This window comes from Palaemon carinicauda, chromosome 33 (assembly GCF_036898095.1).
Source record: "Palaemon carinicauda isolate YSFRI2023 chromosome 33, ASM3689809v2, whole genome shotgun sequence".
Lineage (NCBI taxonomy): Eukaryota > Metazoa > Arthropoda > Malacostraca > Decapoda > Palaemonidae > Palaemon > Palaemon carinicauda.
The window spans coordinates 35,197,774-35,203,763 of NC_090757.1; positions in this window are offsets into that span (position 1 = coordinate 35,197,774).

The window sequence follows — 5,990 nt, forward strand, 5'->3', positions numbered from 1 at the left end:
GGTGCAAATAAAAAATAATACCAGAAACACGATGAATAATCATAAACAATTATTGAAATGAACATTAAAACCTATATAAAAAAAAATACCATACTACTAATCCATACTCGCATTTGAAATATAAAACACAAGGAACAGTTAATACACTTAAATGTCGAAAAGGGAAAATAAACAAAAGAGAACAATAACTTTCGCCCCAAAAAAGCAATCAGAACTTGGCCAATCGGGAGAATAATAGGTAGAAATCCCTATTGGGTGTTGCGGAACGCAGGGAGTAGGAGGAAGGAGGAGTAGGAGGAGGAGGAAGAGGAGGAGGAGGAAGAGGAGGAGGAGGAGAAAGAGGAGAAAGAGGAGAAGGAGGAGGAAGAGGAGAAGGAGGAGGAAAGAGGAGGAGGAGGGGAGGGAAAAGAGGAGGAAGAGGAGGAAAGAGGAGGAGGAGGGGAGGGGAGGGAAAGAGGAGGAAGAGGAAGAGGAAAAGGAAGGCGAGGATGAGGAATAGGAAGAGGAGGAGCAGGATCAGGAGGAGGAAAGAAGAGGATCAGGAGGAGGAAGAGGAGGAGGAGGAGGAAAGAAGAGGAGGAGGAGAGGGAAAGAGGAAGAAGAGGAGGAGGAGGAAGAGGAAGGGGAAGAGGAGGAAGAGGATGAGGAAGGGGAAGAGGAGGAGCAGGATCAGAAGGAGGAAAGAGGAGGAGCAGGATCAGGAGGAGGAAAGAGGAGGATCAGGAGGAGGATCAGGAGGAGGAAAGAGGAGGATCAGGAGGAGGAGGAGCAGGAACAGGAAAGAGGCGGAGGAGGATCAGGAACAGGAAAGAGGAGGATGAGGAGGGGAGGGAGGAGGAGAGGGAAAGAGGAGGAGGAGGAGGAGGAGGAGGAGGAGGAGGAGGAGGAAAGGTGGTGCGTAAGAAAATAAAGACATTGCATAGAAAATGTCTTATAATTCAGTCAAAAAGACATTTGAAATATTAATGGGCAATGAAGATTGAGGCATATAAATCATAAGATATGTGTGTCGCAAATCATTTGCAAATTTAGACATCTTCCATTACTATCTATGTGATTAGATTAAAAATGGGACATGAGGTTAATAAGAAGCATATAGGAAAGCCATATGTAACTCGTAAATATATTACACACTGTACTTTTTCATAAGGGAAAATATTCTATGGGGAACTATAGGGAATCCAAGAGATTAAAAAAAAACTTGGATAACCATATAATAGACTAAAAAACGTCCAATTCAGTTCCGAAAATTTGAAAATCGTCCTACGTATCAATCCTATATAAAAATCCCCACCTCTAATAAGGGCCAATGTGCATTCGATTATATATATATATACTGTATATATATATATATATATATATATGTATGTATGTATGTATGTATGTCTGTATGTATGTATGTATGTATGTGTGTGTATATATATATACATATATATATGTATATATATATATATATATATAGGCCTACGTATATATATAGGCCTACGTATATATATAAATATATATATACATATATATACATACATATATATATATATACATATAGACATATATATATATATATATATATGTAGAACAAGAGTGCAGCATATCAACTTCGGTTGTAGGTTAGCCAGGGCACCATCCACCCGTTAAGATACTACCGCTAGAAGATTTATTGGGTCCTGTGACTGGTCAGACAGTACTACATTGGATCCCCCCTCTCTGGTTAGGGCTAATTTTTTTTCTTTTACCTACACGCACCGAATGGTCTGGCCGATTCCATATACATTCTCCTCTGTCCTCATACACCTAATAACACTGAGATTACCAAACAATTCTTCTCTGCTGTATTGTAATAGCTCAGTGGCTACTTTCCCCTTGGGAAGGGGTAGAATAAACTCTTTAGCTATGATAAGCAGCTGTTCTTTGAGAAGGGCACTCCAAAATCAATCCATTTTACTCTAGTCTTGGGTAGTGCCATAGCCTCTCTACCATTGTGTTCCACTGTCTTGGGTTAGAGTTCGACATCAGTAAATAGAGTCACCATTGTTCACTGGTCTTGAGTAGTGTCATAGCCTCCGTACCATGGTCTTCCACTGTCTTGGGTTAGAGTTCCTTTGCTTGAGGGTACACTAGGGCACACTATTCTATCTTATTTCTGTACCTCTTGTTTTGTTAAAAGTTTTTATAGTTTATATAGGAGATAATTATTTCAATGTTGTTACTCTCCTTAAAATATTTTAATTTTCCTTGTTTCTTTTCTTCACTTGGCTATTTTCTCTTTTTAGGAATCTTTAATCTCAACGTCGGTAAATAAATTCACCTTTGTTCTCGAGTCTTGGATAGTGTCATAGCCTCTGTACCATGGTCTTCCACTGTCTTGGTATAGAGATCTCTTGCTTGAGGGTACAATGGGACACACTGTATCTTATTTCTGTTCCTTTTGTTATTTTGAAGTTCTTATAGTTTGTATATGAAAGATTTCTTTTAATGTTATTCTTAAACATCTCTTGTAGTGTATTTCCTTATTTCCTTTCCTCACTGGGCTATTTTGCCTGTTAGAGACCCTGGGCTTATAGCATCCTGCTTTTCCAACTAGGGTTGTAGCTTAGCTTGTAACAACAACAATAATAATAATAATAATAATAATAATAATAATAATAATAATAATAAACTATGGTTGTAGCTTAGCTTATAATAATAATAATAAAAATAATAACAATCAAAATAATAACAATAATAACAATAATAATAATAATAATAATAATAATACGATTCAACCTTCAAAAAAGACAACACTGTACGAGCTATATAAATAAAACCAAAAAAGGCAGCGATATGAAACCTAAAAACTAAAATTCCCCCCCTAACCTGAGGCAGAATTCTCCACCTGCATTTCATTGATGAACGCCCCACCCCCCCCTCCCCTTTACAGATACACCTACTTGTTGCTGAAGTCAAAAGGCTTGGGATCCTGTTAGTGAAGTCAGCTGCTTCGTTGGAAACGTCTCTCCTTTACTTTGCCTTTTATTTTAGCTTTAAAAGCTAAGCCTTATTTGAGGAGGAAATTTACCTATTTTTCTTTTGTTGTTTGTCCCCAATTTCCTTTAAACAAGCATAATGGATGGCAAAATATTCTTCTTCTTCTTCTTATTATTATTATTATTATTATTATTATTATTATTATTATTATTATTACAAGCTAAGCTACAACTCTATTTGGAAAAGCAGGATGCTATAAGGCCAGGGTCCCCAACAGGGAAAATAGCCCAGTGAGGAAAGAAAACAAGGAAAAATCAAAACCAAAATATGTTTAGAACAATAACATTAAAATAAATATTTCCTTTATAAACTATAAAAACTTTAACAAAACAAGAGGAATAAAAATTATATAGAAAAGTGTGCCCGAGTGTACCTTCAAGCAAGAGAACTCAAGTAGAAAATTATAATTCAGAGGAGCTTGGAGGTATGAGGGGAGATAGGCCTAGAAAGGACCGAATAGGCCTAATGAAAGGCGCAATACGTATTGGGGGTTAGAGGCCATGTTAAAGCGACCTCTGTGAAGGTGTGAAACGACTAAGACTGTTTTAAGATTGTGGTGGCCTATTGGTAACGTCCCTCCCGGGTGATCACCAGACTGGGATTCAATCCCGCTCAAACTCGTTAGTTCCTATGATTGATGCAACCTTACCATCTATGTGAATTGAGGATTGAGGTGGGAAATTTGGGGGAGCCTATAAGTCTGCCTGCTCAGTCTTCAGCAGCCATTGCCTATCCCTCCCTGGTCCTAGCTTGGGTGGAAAGGGGCCTTGGACGCTGATCCTATTTATATATAGGCAGTCTCTAGGGCATCGTCACTGTCCCTTGCCTCTGCCATTCATGAGCGCCCTTTAAACCTTCAGTGTGTTTGTTGTTTTCTCACAGAGGGCAGAGGTGATGGCTAAACACAAGAACTCTCCCTGAAGTAAGGGTGTGGAAGGCTGCACTTACCCAAAGCGAGGCGTGCCAGGAATTCATGTGTGCAACTGTACGTATCTGTGCAATTATAAAACACTTTATTTTGTCTTCTAATTATAACTTGTAATAAGAGATCATATATTAAAACCACTAGTTGAACAATTTTTTTATAACTATGAAAATAGGAACATATAAAAAATATATAATTCTAAATATAAAAACAAGTGAGGAAAGCCAAGAATGAAAGAAAAAATAAATAAGTTTTATGTATTTTCGTAAGATTGACATCAAAATGGTTCACAGCACAAGCGCAAAGAGAGAGAGAGAGAGAGAGAGAGAGAGAGAGAGAGAGAATGACGCAGAATAACAAAAAAGAAATAAGTTAGTGTATTTTCGTAAGAATGACATAAAAATGGTTCACAGCCCAAGCAGAGAGAGAGAGAGAGAGAGAGAGAGAGAGAGAGAGAGAGAGAATAACAAAGAAAGAAATAGGTTAGTGTATTTTCGAAAGAATGACATCAAAATGGTTCACAGCGAGAGAGAGAGAGAGAGAGAGAGAGAGAGAGAGACGCAGAATTAAGAAAAGAAATAGGTTAGTGTATATTCGTAAGAATGACATCAAAAGAAGAAGAAGAAAGAAGAATAAAGTTTAGCTCTGGGACAAAGGATCGAAACTGTCGGAGAGCAATTCCTCTGGATGTCACTGAGAGGGTTTGCAAGTCCTACTTCATGAGCCCAGGGAGACATTACTCTCGCTTCCTTATTGGCTGGTCGTGATCTCTGTAGGCAAGCGAAGGAGAAGGACGAGAGAGAGAGAGAGAGAGAGAGAGAGAGAGAGAGATTGTTGTATGGAATGGAACAACAGAATGGCTTGGGAGAAAAGGAAAGAGATTAGGAAAGGGTTTAGGTGAGAGAGAGAGAGAGAGAGAGAGAGAGAGAGAGAGAGAGGGGGGGGGGGTTTGGAAAGACGACTCAGATACGAAGAAAGATTGACCTGGAAATTGGAAGAAATAAATAATCCAAAAAACACAGGTGGGTGAATGGTAAAGTACTTGGTTCACATTTGGTAAATTCATGGATCTCTCTTGGCCAACCACCCACCCTATTGGAATAGTCTCCGGTATCTGTCGTGCTTAACAAATAGGGCGTGGCGCTTGCAACCTCACTTTAGGCCGGGAGCACTAGCGACTCTGTGGCGCCACAAAGCCACAGCATCGAGTGGCGGTGTGGCGGGGATGTGGTCTCCCATAGGTTTCCATTGTTTTAAAGCCATGCCACGCCTGTGGCGGGGATGAGCGACAGAGAGCCACAGTCGCTAGTTTGCGCGGCAAAACTTGAAAACAATGGAAACCTATGGGAGACCACATCCCCGCCACACGATGCTGTGGCTTTGCGGCGCCACAGAGTCGCTAGTGTGCTCCTGGCCTTAAGATCTGAGAAACAAAAAGACTGTATTCATATACAGTATATATATATATATATATATATATACATATATATATATGTGTGTGTGTGTGTAAACCACGTTAAATATCATTCAATGTTTACCAGAGCGTAACCAGTCTTTAATATTTCCCAAGTTTAATTATCACCCTTCATTACCTAACCACTCCAAATACATCAGTTATGTGTCCATGGCAAATGAAGCTCTTTGCCTATTATGCAAAAGGCGAGTTAGTCATTTTACGTTGCATATTCAATTCATTTAGAAAAAAAAAAAATCATGTTAAGTCTTCATTCATTCATTCACCTTCTTTCGTCTGCTTTCGGGCAAAAACACTGCAATTCCCAACCGATGTTTTATTTACATTAACTGGGAAGATTAGACTTTCTTTTCTAGTCTTTTAGGTTTGTCTCTTCCAGCCTTTTAGCTTTGTATTTTTCATCTTTTATGTTTGTCTTTTACAGTCTTCCAGGTTTCTCTTTTCTAGCCTTTTAGCTTTGGATTTTTCCCTCTTTTATGTTTGTCTTTTACAGTCTTTCAGGTTTGTCTTTTACAGTCTTCCAGGTTTGCCTTTTCTAGCCTTTTGGCTTTGGATTTTTCATCTTCT